Genomic DNA, 15,791 nt, shown 5'->3' with positions numbered 1-15,791 from the left:
TTTTTCGGTGGTTTTTATTACCCGGAAAAAAAAAGTATGAAAACCATAAGGATCGGACCACTATATCATATAGATCTAGAAGAACTAGAAGAAACATTTTTATAAAAATCGAGTATGCTATGAAATTTACATATGTGATAATATGAGAGTAAAATTGTTTTGTTTGTATATTGATGAAAACAAAATTTGAACATGTAAAATTATTATTACCAAGGACTGCAAGGGTATACAAACTTCGGCATAGCCGATGTTAGCTTCTCTGATTTTTTAGAGTAGTTTTGGAAGTATTTTTAATTTATAACTATTTTTTGAAAGAAGATTATCAAGATTAATTTAAAACAACAAATATATTTTTAAATATGGCAAATTAGAAACCAATTTTTTTTTGGTTGTTGTTCATTTCCTTTATCAAGATCAAAGTAATGCGATTCGTCAGTAGAGAACTCCATTCCATCGCCTTCATCTTCCTGCAATTCTTCATTTTGATTTTCATCTTCTTCGAATTGAAATATTTCTCGTTTTCTCTGATACCTTAATTCAAATAGCAAATGGTACCGCTCTTCCTTTTCATCTGATTCAGTCGATAGCTGTCGACTAAATTGGTCCAAATGGTGGTGAAGAAAGTGAATTTTCAGCGACAAGTGGACTCCAATTTTCCAAACAAAAAAATACCCCCAAAATGAAAATTTTCAACTCGCTATAAAAAAAAGAGCTAACTTTGAAAACCCCAAACAGGGGTTTGCTATTCAATACATGTACCTTCAGAAAAAAAGGCCCGGTTCGGTTTGATTTCAATACCCTTCAATTTGTTGCATAGTGTTATTAATTCACCATGAAGCTTGATGTTGCATCAGCCAAAGAAAGTGTGACCATTTATCATAAAGAGGAAATTATGAAAGAGAAAAAGATAGTTTACATTCAAATTCAAATTAAGCAAGTCGGAATTCAGCAACTTAAAATACTATGCTGAGGAGTGAAATAGATGGACGATTATATTAAGCAATTGTAATCAACAATTTTTTTTTTTTGTAGTGCGGAAAAAAGTTCTTATGAGGTTCAATATATAAATTGATTCATGTTAGCCATTAGACTAAAAAAAAATTTTAAACCATTTCCTTTTCAAACTACAGTCAAATTCAGCTGTTAGTATGCACTGTTATTGGGGTATATGACGGCTTATAGATGTTGAAAATACCATATGTTTCTGTTTGCAGCCCTGTATTATTTGTTACCCCTAGTTATATCGATTGTACTAAGCTATAAGTTATCGATATAAGGTACTCTGTAACTCTGAAGATTCTGGCTTCCTTCCTTTTCCGTCTTCGAAAGTGTATGGATACTAATAAAGATAAACTTTTAATTTAACACAACCCACTCGATCTTCAATAGGTTATGGGCCCAGGTACACGCGAGTGTGGGCGGGAGGATTTGTTTAAAAGTTAATGTAAATATTTCGCAGTTGGCGGATAGTAATTGTGTGAAAAGATACACGGCATAAGGCGCGTGGTAAAAATGAGTTCGTTTTACCAAATAGAAAAGTTGGAGGAGGGGAATTATGATTCCTGGTCCGTTCAAATGAGCTACAGCAAAGGAAACATAAGAAAAGCTCAAGGAAACGTATGAGCCAAGCGGACCCGTTCGGAGGGTGTCGCTACATAAAAAGTTGCTTGACTATCTCAATATGTTCTTCTCTACATTGGGCAACTAGCGGTGATCATATTACATTCAAGTTTGCCAAAGAAATATGAAAACTTCGTTATTGCGATGGAGACACGTGATAGTCTGCCTTCGTTGGACAAACTCTGGATTAAGTTGCTGGAAGAAGGAGGAGTAACAACCCCAGAAGAGCAACAGGCAAATGTGCGAAAATATCCAATTCGTAAAAAGAAGTCCCTGGCGGATATAGAGTGCTATAGTTGTGGGCAGCGAGGTCACTATAAGAGGGACTGCCCAAAGTTTCAAGAAAAGTCAAATGAAAAGTCAAATGTGGATTTCTCTGAGGTGATGCCATGTGTGACTTGTATAAGAAGCAAGATTCATACTCAACCTTTCCCGTCGGCGTCCGAATTAGGAATTGGTACATACCGATGTATGTGGGCCTTTTCAGCAACGTTCTCTAGGCGGCTCTTCATATTTCTTGACATTCATAGACGACATGTCGAGACGAATATTTATTTATTGTCTAAAATCAAAGGATGAAGTATTCGAGAAATTCGTGGAATTTACAACTGGACTTACAAACTGGACAAAAGTTGAAGGCAATAAGAAGTGACAAAGGCAGAGAATTCATCAATAGGCGTTTTGATGCGTACTTAAAGGATCAAGGAATTGTGCGTCAGTTTACGGTTTCATATAGCCCTTAACAGAATGGAGTGGCTGAACGAGCAAACCGGACGCTTGTTGAGATGGCAAGATGTTTGCTTTTACACGCTTATATGGCGGAGTTTCTCTGGGTAGAGGCAATAATGACAGCGTGTTACATTCGAAACAGATCACCAACCGCGACTTTAGTTGGTATGACGCCTTATGAGGCATGGACTGGAAGGAAAAACCTAATGTGCGGGGTTTGCGCAATGTATAATCGTGTAAACAAGTTACATGTAAAGGAACTGGATTTGCCACAGACATTTGAAGAAGCGATGAAAAGAAGGCAATCTTCATTCTGGAAGACTGCTATGAATAAAGAATATGAGGTTCTGTTGGCAAATAAGACATGGACTCTGGTAGATTTACCTTGGGACAAAAAGCGAGTGGTTAAAAATGGGTGTATCAAGCGGAATGGCGATGAAAGCGTAGAGCGGTATGAGTCTCAGCGGGTGGTCGGAGCAAATCATGAGCGTTGTACTTTTGCTTCGCATTTCGCAAAAGGTAGTGCTGAAACACCTGTAAGGGACAGGGAACCAACACAACAAATAATTAACTCAGATTTAGCTCCAGGTCATCGCAATCCTTATTTTTCTAGTAAACAACCAAATTTAAGTAGTGATGCCAATGCTGTAGTACAGACCAATAGGACCGTCACTGACAACCGAGTATTGCAAGAAGGTAACCAATGCGAACAGATGGATGTTGACCCTTCCACGTCACGTTTCAGACAAAATACCTCGTACTTAAGCTGAGGCCAATCGGGCAAACCTTGAATCTCAACAGTGGGTTTTTAACCCGCCTGATCCTCAAAGCTCTGAGACTACTCGAATTAATCATCTTAACGAAGAGATTCCTGATTCTGACGCAGCATACAACGAGCGTGGAGAACAAGAGGTTGCAGGGATAGATGACGAGATTAATTTTTTTAGGGGTAGTTCCCTCCTGCCATGGATATCTAGATATGTAGGGGGAAAGAAATAAAGTTGCTGATCGATACGGGAGCATCGAGAAGTTATATTAAACCATTACCTATGCTTAAGGGTATACGGCAAGTCGATAAGGTATTTTCTGTAAAATCCATTCATGGAACTACCTCTGTAACTCATAAATGTAAAATTAACTTGTGCGGTGTAACTTCAGACTTTTTTTATTCTCCCGAATCTCGCATCTTTCGATGGTGTTATGGGGATTGATCTATTAAAAATGTTAATGCGACTCTAATTTTCAAAACTAAAATAATTACTCATGATTCTGGCAGTGAACGTATTCAGTTTTTGGTAGGCCAAGATGTGAGTCTCATTACTAATGAGAGGCTGCCCTACAACACTAATATTGTTGCAACAATCCGAACACGAGACGAAGAGCCAACACATTCTAAATTATATCCGTACCCTAAGAGTGTTAGGTCGTTTGTCAATAATGAAATACAATTACTGCTCGACAATGGGATTATTGGGCCATCGAGATCCCCATAGAACAACAAGAAAGATAAGAAAGGATACGATGAAAACGGATTTAGGAAGAAACGGTTGGTTATAGATTTTAGAAAATTAAATGCAAAAACAATTGAGAATTCGTATCCTATTCCAAACATCGAAGTCATTGTATCCAATCTGGGCGGTTCTAATTATTTTTCAACACTTGATCTAAAATCTGGATTTCACCAAATCGAGCTAGTAGAGCGGAATCAAGAAAAAAATGCTTTTTCTGTTAGCGGTCAAGTATTTGGGATTTATAGTCAGTCGCAGTGGAATTACAACCTGTCCCAAGAAAGTGGAAGCAATCAAAACTTTTCCGGAAGCACGCTCTCTAAAATCGCTTCGCTCATTCTTGGGCTTGTCCGGTTACTACAGACTATTTATAAGGGATTACTCAAAAATATCTAAGCCCTTAACAAATATTCTAAGAGGGGAAAATGTAAGTGTTCCAGCGTCGCAGTCAAAAAAAAATTGTAATTTCGTTAGAAGGGAATAAGCGCGAGGCGTTCAGTAAATTAAAACAGATTTTGATCTCAGAGGAGGTAATGTTCTCTTATCCAAATTTTTGAAAACCATTTGAACTTACGACAGACGCTTCTTCAAACGCTTCTATATCTCAAGATGGCCTTCCCATCACGATGATCTCGAGAACCCTACAAAAAGTAGAAGAGCATTATGCGACCAACGAGAAAGAGTTGCTCGTAATCGTTTGGGCTCTCAAATCATTAAGAAATTACCTTTGCGGTGTAAAAGGCCTTAAAATTTATACGGATCATAAGCCTCTTACTTATGCCATATCAGATCAAAATCCGAATTCTAACATCCAAAGATGGAACGCGATTATAGAAGAATACGATGCAACACTTCTCTATTACTGACGCTTTGTCTCGCCAATATTAAAATTATACCGAGGAAGATCAAAATTCGGACGCTGCAACAATTCATAATGAGGAGTCGTATTAAAATACTAGACCGGTCAACTGTTACGCCAACCAAATAATTTTCGAACATGGAAAATCTCACTTTAAGAAAAACACTATTTTGATTGGCAAGAAATTAAGACACCTGATCGGATTTACTGATTTTCAAAACTTAATTAACACTGTGCAGGACTGCGTGAAGTTAGGTGTAGTTAATGCAACTAAGTGTGAATTGTCTGTGCTTGGCAAAATTCAGCACCGTTTGGTGGAGCTTTTCCCTAAAACAGTTTTCCGACACACTGAAATAATGGTAACCGATATTTTTAACCCAAACGAACAACTAGAAATTATTATTATTATAGAGCTCATAGATCTTCTCAAGAAAACATAAAACAAATTCTTCGCGATTATTATACCATGCACCCATAGGGCGAAATGGTATATTAAAGTCGCCAAAGTGTATGTAACAGACAGAAAGAAGCTTCTCCGACCCTATAAAGTATATATATTCTTGATCAGGATAAACAGCCGAGTCGATCTAGCCATGTCCGTCTGTCCGTCCGTCCGTCTGTATGAACACGCAGATCTCTGAGACTATAAGAGCTAGAGCCACCAAATTTGGTATGTGTACTCGTGTATTATGTAAATGTATATGTAAATCACAAAAAACTATTTTTCTTAAAAAATATAACAGCTAGAGACATCAAAATTAGTTTTTATACCCGTTTAGTTAGCGCGCAGAAACCAATTGTTCAAACTTTTTGCCACGCCCCCTTACGCCCCCAGGAATCACATAAAACTGTTTTTCTTAAAAAGGATAATAGCGAGAGACATCAAATTTGGTTTATATACTCGTTTAGTTAGCGCGCAGAAACTAATTGTTCAAACTTTTTTCCACGCCCCCTTCCGCCCCCGGAATTTACATAAAACTGATTTCCTTAAAAACTATGATAGCTACCGACATTAAATTTGGTATGCAGACTAGCTTTATAGACGCGCATATATTGAATATTTAAAAAATTTTACACGCCCACTTCCGCCCCCCGAAAATTAAACAAAACTGATTTTATCAAAAACTAACAAAGATAGTCACCAAATTTAGTATGTATACTGGCTTAGTATGCGCGCAGAGTATATATATTTTCATATTTTGCCACGCCCACTTCCGCCTCCATAATTAAGATAAAACCGATTTCCTCCTGTAGTTTTTTGACTATCGATTTAAACTCGGCAGTCTAATTAATCTTATCTATTTCTACCAAACTACCACAAAACTAATTTTATTGAAATCGGACTAGAAACATGCAAAATATGCGTATGAACATATTTTACAAAGCGGTCCACAAGGCCAGAATTGGCGTTGGCTAGTGGCGGCGCTAGAGTGCTCGTGTGTTTGTAGAGTGTGCGAGATAGCACATAGTATGAAGCATGTAAAACAATTTAATAGACATATGTACATTTGGTTTTCGAAATTTGAAATATTTGTTTCACCTGGTGTATGGTATACCGAAGTCGACGAGTCGACTTACTTGCTTCATTTTTTTTCCAACTTATGTCGGATAGCTTTTGCATGTTGACATCTACTCTACGGACTCAACTTATTTTTTGACATGTGTGGATAGAATCTAAATTTGAAGTAATACAAAAGATAACTTCTCATACAATTTTGGATGTAAAAATACACCTTCTGCAGCTGTTAAATGTATTTCCCCGAACAAAAACAATTTATTTTGATAACGAGCCCGGCAGATGCCTAAAGCTAGAGAGAGGAATCGAGCTCACAACAGACATAATATTGCTAGCCACTATTGAGTACAATCGAAGTATTCCTTCGGAACCGGAAGGAAACCTATTGACTTTTTTAACTCATACGATAAAAAAATTAATGCGACTATAAATCAAGTAAAGAAAGCTCAAGAAACTGAATTAATAAATCATAATAGGAACACTGTTGATCGTAAATATAAAACAGGAGATAAAGTTATGGTGAAATCCAATATGAGACTCGGTAACAAACTAACGCCTCTATATACAGAAGCTGTAATTGAAGAAGACTTAGGATCAAGGTTAAGGGAAGAGTTGTACACAAAGACAATATCAAATAAAAAAAATAATAAATAAAAAATAATAGATAATAGATAAACAACAATTCATGCTGGTTGAGCAGTTCACATGGTTATATCAACCAATCTGCATAAAACTCACGTCCCCGATTGAAAGTTGTCACTCCGCATCCACGTGGCCCGATCAGTATCAAAGAGAACTTAAAAGGCACAACACGCAAAGAAAGCGTGTAAAAATAACGAAAACAAACGAGGCGAAATCATTAATTTACATACATTGATGTATGTACATAGTTTATATATTTTAGTATATATTTATTAATATTTAAGTGCCGGGCATACAAATGTCATAAGAGTAAACGAGAGGGCATGCTATGAAATAAAATGTCAGTACCTTGTTAACACTGTTGATGTTATTTTACAAAAAGAAATGAAGCATAGAAAAAATGTTTCTTAATTAATATTTTTAACTTCAATTTTTATTATTATCACTGACTAGATCACTTTTTTTACAGTGGGGTATTTAGAAGCTTCAACAACTTAAAGAAATAATTGCTTTTCTTCCTCATTGTTTGTGAGAAGTCTGTTGTACTCCTGCATAAATTTGACTCCTCTTTCGGCCATAACATTTACCACAAGAAGATCATGGCAGTATATTAAACCTTAAATTTAATTGTTTGCTTCCAGTTCGATGCATCCAGTTCAAAAAATGTTTGTGGTACCTTAGCTTTCTCAAAAAATTCTTTGTTTTTTATGACACAAAGTCAGACAGGGAGTATTTTTGAAAGTCCACCATATTAGAGTAATGCCTATTATTTTTCTGCTGAACATTTGGTTCCTTTGAGTTAAGATTGCTAACCTTTCGAATTTTTTCTTCGGAGGAGACATTGGAATCAAAAGTCGCCAGAGCTATTAAATCTTCGGCAAGGTACCATAAATGATTTTTTTTTCAATACTAAAGCCGAGGTTTCCGCATCAGTATTTGCATATTTTAAACAATTTTTTACATGGTTCAGATAATGGAAAGGAGCTTCAATACCGTTCCCTTTTTTGTCAGTCGAAATTAATGTCTAAATAAAAATATCTTTAAGAAATATCCAGCGGGCATGGCTAGTTGGTCCAGAAGTACGAAAAGTATATTGTATTACACCAAGAAAGATTAATGCTAGCTGAAGCAATTCTTTATTATCTTCTCGGCTCTGACATTTCTGTAGTTCACCAAGGCAAAATTTCGTGAAGTCCTGGCGTTCTGTTCCAGAAATTTGGACATGAATTGTTTCATCTGCAGCGCCACTTTCAAATTGCACGTTTTTCAAATTTGGCCATGATTTTAAAAACCTTTCAAATATCGGAACTTCTGCTGCAGATGTGGAGCATAGATTTAGTTCAAATACGCTTCGCAATATGATTTCGTACATATGGTGGCGGCAAACTTTTTTTCTAATAAAACTGCTGTTCCTGAGAAAATCCTTGTATTTGCAGCTTTGGTGTTATAGGGCATACCATTGACTGAGTCAACTACATTCAATTAAACTAGCCTGTCATACTAAAAGGAAAAAAAATACGCGACACTTGGTAAAATTCGAATTTATGAAAATAAGAACACCACTAATCTACATAAACATATTCACATAAATATAAGCAAACAATAATTTTGAGAATAAAATCAATTTTAAAAATGCAACGAATAGACACTGACGTGTCCGTCTACACATTATGAATAAAAGTGAAACCAGGTCATTACACAAGATTCCCAAATTGAAAAAGTGAAGAAAAATAATCCTGATGAGACTAAGACTATGAGAAAAGTACTCAATGTCCACCAGTACTCTTCTTATATTGCCAGAATAAAGCCTTTGGTGTAAGATATTATAACTGAAAAAAGACTAAGAATTTGTGGGTATTGCTAAAGAAAAGGGTAGCGAAACGACGCCCTATGTCAAACACAGATTTATTTGATGTTTAAATGAGGAGTGGCAAAAAATATCCCAATATTACGACTTAACCACCCTCGTATCGTCGATTTCGAGTCGTCGCCTGGCTGGCAATGAAGGACATACCAAACATTAGAGACTTTCAAAGATTAATGAAAGAAAGCACTTCTTTTTCGCTTTTTGATGTTTTCATTTTGGAACCAATTATTGGACATACATGCTTATTTTTTGTTCTTCATACCCCTAAAGTTATTTTAAATATGTATATAAATTTTAATTTTTGATTAACATCAATAAGGTCGAAATCTAGACAAATACCAAAAACGAAAGGCCCGCCGTTTTACACTTGCTGTAAAAAAACCCTATTTTTTGCATATAGTACAATTACAAAATATTTGGGCGCGACGATTAGTTGGTTAAGGCGAAGCCCTTTACACTAATTCAGCTGGCGCCCATGGGTATGCACACAAAAAAAAAAAAAGGTGGAATCTGCAGTTGCAAGCTTTGCCGTTCTTTTTTTCGCTTCATGTAGTTTGAATTCTCAACTACTTTTAGCGTTAAAGATATGGTATGGCCATTACAATTGTGGATTCTTTAGCGAAGTCTGCTGATGATAGAACTTGATGGTTCTTGAAATAGCTATACAGACAACCTGATCACCTTTTGTGCTGCCTAGAATTTAAAATCTTACAAATAAATCAGTAAGAATGACCTGAAGCCCCGCTCAAACAAAGTTTTTTGATTAAATTTTAATTTTCTCTATATATATGGAGTGGTTTTGCATCATGTTTAATTTTTATCCGATTTCAGCACAAAAATTTTTTTGACAAAAAAACAGAGGGCTGTGGCTAACTTCGACCGCGTCAAAGTTTGTACACCCTTGCAACTTTTTTGGTAACCCTTGTCTTACTTATAGCCATCAAAGTGTAAAAAAGTTTTTTCTAAAAATACTAAAGTTTGCGAAAGAACACGTACAATCTTAGCATAGGAAATAACTAACAAGGGGAACTTCAGGTATGCGAATCACCGATTTGGATGAATTTTGGATATGTTGTAGAATACCCCGTCATTTGAAGCTGTGTGAAATATTTCGGCGCACTATTCTATATTTTCATGAAAAATCGCGTTTAAAGTTATAGATTCGGTGAGTTATAGGTAAAACGCAGCACGGCGGTGTAAGGGATAGAGTTCCTGCCTGAAAGTGAAGAAATCCTGGTATGAACACTGTCCAATATTCCTAATATCTGACATGATGGGAGCAGCTGACTACAGGGATGTCTTAGAAAATATTATGCTAGCATATTCAGAGGAAAAAATGTCCCAGCGCTGGGTTTATCAACAGGATAACGACGTAAAACACACCTCAAAAATTTAAAAAACTTGGTTAGAGATCAATGTAGTTGTCGTTCTCACCTAGCCCACTTAGTCTCCGGATCTGAATCTCATCGATAACTTGTGGAGTGGATTATAGAATCAGTCGGGAACAGAAAAAAGTGCCAACAATCGGCAATTGGGAAAGTGCGTCGAAGAAGATTTCGATAGAGTCCTGCCAAGCTTTAATTAAGAGTATCCTCAATCGGATGGGAAAAGTAATGATAAAATAAAGGTGGATACATTTCGTATTAATCACATAATGAAACGAAAATAGATTTTCAGTGATTTGAAAACAAAAAAAATTAAATATGACTTAGTGAATTAAAGTGTACCTATTATTTTCATCAAGCACGAAATTGTGAAATTTCATATTTTTTGTTGTAACTTTTCATTGAAATAATTTTTCTTTTCCAAATTAAGGTTAACAATACACAAATGTTGAATAAAGAAAGGTGCATTTAAATTTAAAAATTTAATTTTAAGGGGTGTACCTATTATATTCATCATGAGTGTATTTCATGTTTTTATGATTTATATCACAACAAAAAAAGTAGAGGCAGAAATTAATACGTCTATTTTACGTATGTAATGGTCTATATTTCTACATTAATGTTTTTGTAAAGGCATAATAAATGAATCCATTGAAAAATCATTAATATTATCCTATTCTGCTATTAAAAAAAATAATTATTAAAATGTAAAAAAAAAGAATGAAAACCCAAGACTAACAAGTTCCGGGCGGGGCTTGAACCAGCATTTCTTGACTTTTAGGCAGGAACTCTACCCCTTACACCGCCGTACTGCTTGAAGACCACTCGGCGTTTTACCTAAAAGTCACCGAAGCTATAACTTTAAACGCGATTTTTCAGTAAAATATAGAATAGTGCGCCGAAATATTCCACACAGCTTCAAATGACGGGGTATTCTACAACATATCCAAAATTCATCCAAATCGGTGATTCGCATACCTGAAGTTCCCCTTGTAAGATATTGATCCAAGTCACTGATTTCGACCGATCGTTCCTATGAGAGCTATATGATATAGTCACCCGATCTTGATCAAATTTGACACAGTTTGGCCCATTTATAGGCGTAATAACCTCTATAATATTAGGTTTTACGACATTAGCTCAGAAAGTAAGGAAGTTATTAAGAAAAGTCACTGTTTGTGACTTTTGTGTTTGTGTGGGAGCTATATGATATTGTGGTCCGATCCGGCTGTATCCGAGATATACAACCTGTTGAACTCTGTAGCTCTAACAGTCTAGAAGGAGTTTGCGTTGATCCAGGCTGACGGACGGACATGGCTATATGAACTCGTCTCGTCAGCTATAGCGCTCCAACTTCAATCGTTTTCCAATTTTTCACAAAAATTCAACACGGAAATAAGCAGGTCTTCACAAAGCGGGTTTTTTTACTTTAAAACGTGCAAAATAAAAAATGTTTTTGAAAAAAACGCTTCGTCACTCCCAGCGGATATCTTTTAGCTTTTAGAAGCAATTAAACTTTTTTTGTTCGGATGATCCTGTAACCCTGCATCGTGCTCACCGCAAACCCTTTTTTTCATAGAGCCTCGGATAGAAATTTGTATATATAGAATTTAACATTTTTTCAATGACACTTCAAAATTAACAAAAAATTGTACTCTTCATACTACAATTTGTTCTTCTTCTTCCCTCATTCCGTGAGCAAAGTAACACACGCATACACATACAGTTTATGTAGCGTTGAGTCTGTGTTGTATGCATGTGCTCTGTTGATTTGATGATGACGTAGTAGGCAGCAAGCAGCGCTGCCGGTAGCGATTGACCCGATTTATATTGACTGTAATTTGTGTTCTATTTATCCGATCCCATTGATATTTTGGGAACTCATGTTTTATATCCAATACTACTACATTAGCAAGTTTCATGGGGATACCCCAATTTTTATGAAATTTTTTTGAAAATGTTTCTTCTAGAGCTACATACATATATGATGGACATGGCTATATCGACTCAGCTTCTCATGCTGTTCAAGAATTTGTATATGTACTTTATGGGGTCGGAAACGTCTCCTTCTGTGCGTTACAAACATCTAACCAATTTTATAATACCGTTTGCAAGGGTATAAAAAAAAGACATTCACTGTACACTATAACAATCCCCCCGTCTCTAAAATGATTCTAGATATCAGGTCTACATATGTATGTATGTACATATGTACATACATATTGTTTCAAAACTGTATAGACTTCAAAGCTATAGATTTCTCCAATTAATCCTTGCTTTGTTTCTGATATATCAACACAGTTAGGCTGAGAAAACTAGTTTCCGAATCTGCGATGTTTATTCTGCTTTGGGTTCGAGTAGTTAAAGACAACGAAAGTTTTTAAACCAAGGCCGGGACAATTCAAACAAATAAGCCAATAAATAAAAATCCTATACACATGTTTTTATCCGGAAAGAATTCTGCGTTTGTGATGGACAAAGACTCGAGCATAGACCGATTTTATAACAAAAATACATAGAATAGAAGGTTTAATAACCGCATGTATTTTTGTAAGACAGTTCTTGTGTACTTAAGCTATTTTTGTCTACTGAATATGACAAAAGTTTCCAGAACCTGTGTTATCGGCCGAGTATGATTTCCTTAACAAATTTCCAGTATCGCGAAACTAAATATTTGTTGTATTGGAAAACCCTACACGATTATAAAATATAAAATAGAATACTCCCATGTAAATAGAAATTTTTTTTAAGGAAATAGTAATATTACCACATATTAACTATTAGGCCTGATTCCCACTTGCGACCATTCACTATCGCTTTGGGGATGGTGCAAAAGGTTTTGCTTGAGATAAAAAAATTATGCAACGGCCCGAAAATTTCTGGGCAATCTGGGCAGAATGTTCGTTTAATTAGTTAAAGATCTATTTCGTTGCCGTCGAACTTATAAGCGTTAATTTCTTAACGTTCAGACAATATATTGAATATATGTGGGTTAAACATAGTTGGCTATTTGAAGTCCTCAAATATCAAAAAAATTATAAGTTACCACTATTAGGAAAGAGATGCATGAATGTTCGTTTTAAAGTTTTAATATGTCAAAGATTGATTTTGTAAGGTATCATTGACGACATCGAACTTTCGGTCATAAAACTATTTGCGTTTGTTTTATGTACGATAGCAACAAATAAAGTGAATTGTTCACATATTTGATTCTACTATTTTTTTAGAATACAAAATTTACATATATACAATATAGAAAGTGCAGGTTCAATTTTTTTAAGTTAAAACACTTGCAGAAATGAAAAGTTCTTTAATTTTTTCGCTGCACTTTGCAACAAGTCTGCCTATGGCAGCTTTAAAATCATCTGTTAAGAGATGGTGGATGGTGACAGTGGGAATCGCTGTTTCACATCTACCGTTAATCCCAAGCATACTAGACTTTGAACACGGACGTGGTGGCTTCTGCCCCGCTATGAAGTAATACTGAAAGGCAGTTCCGTTATTATTATTATTTATCCGATCCGCTTTAAAAAAGTTGTCAAAAAACTCTGGATTGGTTGACACTTGTTTTTTCTGGGCATCCATCCTATCCAGGGCTACCACTTTTATTTTCGGGTCGACGATTAGTATTTCAATTTGTAATGAATGTGGTAACATTACCCATCCCGTGCGTGAACTCTGGATGTTCGTTTTCCTTATGTCCCACATTAAGAACATAAATTTTTGAAAAGGGGCGTTGCATGGTTTCGCTTGGTGTCCATATGGTGGCTGTGCGAACTTGACTATCTTTTGCAGTTATGACCATCAGTAATGCGGCCTTTCGGCGACAGGTTCTTCGGCAAATTATCGATCACGGCAATAACGACATCTCCGATTGGTGCATATTCCTGCAGCCATCTTTTCTTAAAGCGATCAGCAAACAATTGCATATAATGTAGTCGTAACCTCGGTAGGCTGTATTACGTACCACTGGTTTTTAGCCACCCTTTGAACAAAAAGCAAGTGGTTGGGTGTAATTTCATCATCGTCAGCTGTATCTTAAGCAACAAACGTAAAAAGACCAGAGTTTATAGCTTTGAATTTGTTCCGTTGTCGGTGAAGATTTTTCTTGGTGTGCCACGTAGTGCCATAAAGGTTTTTAGGCACTTTATGCATGAGCTCAGATCGAGTTTGTAGGCGACCTCAGCGCTTTTTTTGTGTCTTCCTATGTTGACTTTTATGGGTCCGTAATAGTCGACTCCCGTATATTGTTGCACTTGAGGCTAGATTTCCACAGCATGTTGGCATGCATTTTGGACGGTTTTATACAGGACTCTTAGGCGTCGCATATAATATTCGCTTCTAATAAGGTTAATGGTACACTCGTGAAATATATGTTGAGATTTTTCGTGAAAATGTTTTCTGATAAAAAGGCAATTCTGCTGAGTCTTGGGCTGCTGACTTGCCCTTCACGCGGTTCATGTTTTTTGAGTCCAGGTACACACTTAAAGTAATTAATGAGCTTGATTTTTCCACTACTGATTTGTCTTTGAGCGGGTTAATTTCATTTGAGTACGTCCCTGATTGGGCATGCCTGTATAAAAGAGATTTTGCCACATGTATATTATCGGGGGTTAGAGTTTGTGGTAGAGGCTGTCCCGAACAACCTTTGGGCGTACAGCACACCGCGGGCTTTACTATGGTGAATACATTCTTTTTCAATTCGATTTCCTGTGAGATGTTCTCAGATATTCCATTTTGCTCTGGCCATTTATCGTCAGACAGTCCTAGAAAATCGGGTGCTTTAATCCAAGGAGATGCATCTGGTATGTTAAAAAAATAATAATGGTAATATACCATAAAAATAATAATGGTAATATACCACGGTTTGGTTTCGATTGGAGAGCTCTCAAAAAAACCTGCAGTATATACTGACAAATACAGGCCAGAAAACAGGTCAAAGAAATCTCCCAAAATTGGATAATGTATGTTAAAATTTTTTTCTTATTTTTGTAATTTTTATTATCTTATAATAAAATTACATTTGCTGTTATATAAGATTGGAAAACAAAAGCCACGAATCTTTTATTAAATGATTTATGGCGGGAGCGGAGGCAGTAGGCGAGTTTCTCTATCACAAATATTGACTGTTTACTATCCAAATTCATCTTTAATACACAGAACAAAATTTCAGCGCTCTATCTTAACGGGACGTATTATTGGCCACCAGCCCCATTTAAGCACTGTGTAATGGCTGACTAGATGAACAATGTTTAGCTTGTCTAGATCCGTTCCAGTCCTGTCTTCTGGCACCAGATGTTCTTAAAAACTTCAGTTCTTTCATGAAGAACTGACACTTCTCAGTGCTTTATATGGTCTTCAACTGTTTTGCAATGACATTTTGGTACGCAAACGCGTTTGTCATCATTTCTGGGCAATTACCTTCAGTGTTCGTTTAAAGTTTGCCGATGCAGAATGCAGAACGAAAGGCTTTACCTTCCATTGAAACAATCCATTCTCGGTAACGGGAAACGCAGTGATTTTGTCCGCTTTTTCTGCTTTTTTCTCTAGTGGAATAGGCCAGTAGCCTTCCTTCATATCCAAGCTTCTCCCTTGCCTCACAGAGTTGATGTAGCATATAGTCGATGCGGGGTATGGATCCTTAATGGATTTTGCATTGATCTGT

At 36.2% G+C, this 15,791-nt stretch overlaps 1 long non-coding RNA gene across 2 annotated transcripts in view; it reads right to left on the bottom strand.

Annotated features, from left to right (window-relative positions):
• Positions 1-12,904, bottom strand: part of LOC137573189 (uncharacterized) — a 46,127-nt gene extending 33,223 nt beyond the window's left edge. Inside the window, exons 1-2 of one of the 2 annotated variants that reach the window (XR_011031838.1) lie at positions 12,894-12,904; positions 12,741-12,818 (exon numbers count right to left, since the gene is read on the bottom strand). This is a non-coding gene — a long non-coding RNA (uncharacterized lncRNA). Of the gene's footprint in view, positions 1-12,740; positions 12,869-12,893 lie in introns of those variants that run through there. The other variant, XR_011031837.1, reaches the window with a different exon arrangement.
• Positions 12,905-15,791: the final 2,887 nt, after the last annotated feature.

This window comes from Drosophila tropicalis, unplaced genomic scaffold, assembly GCF_018151085.1.
Source record: "Drosophila tropicalis isolate 14030-0801.00 unplaced genomic scaffold, ASM1815108v1 contig_109, whole genome shotgun sequence".
NCBI lineage: Eukaryota > Metazoa > Arthropoda > Insecta > Diptera > Drosophilidae > Drosophila > Drosophila tropicalis.
This window is presented reverse-complemented; position numbering and strand designations above follow the sequence as displayed.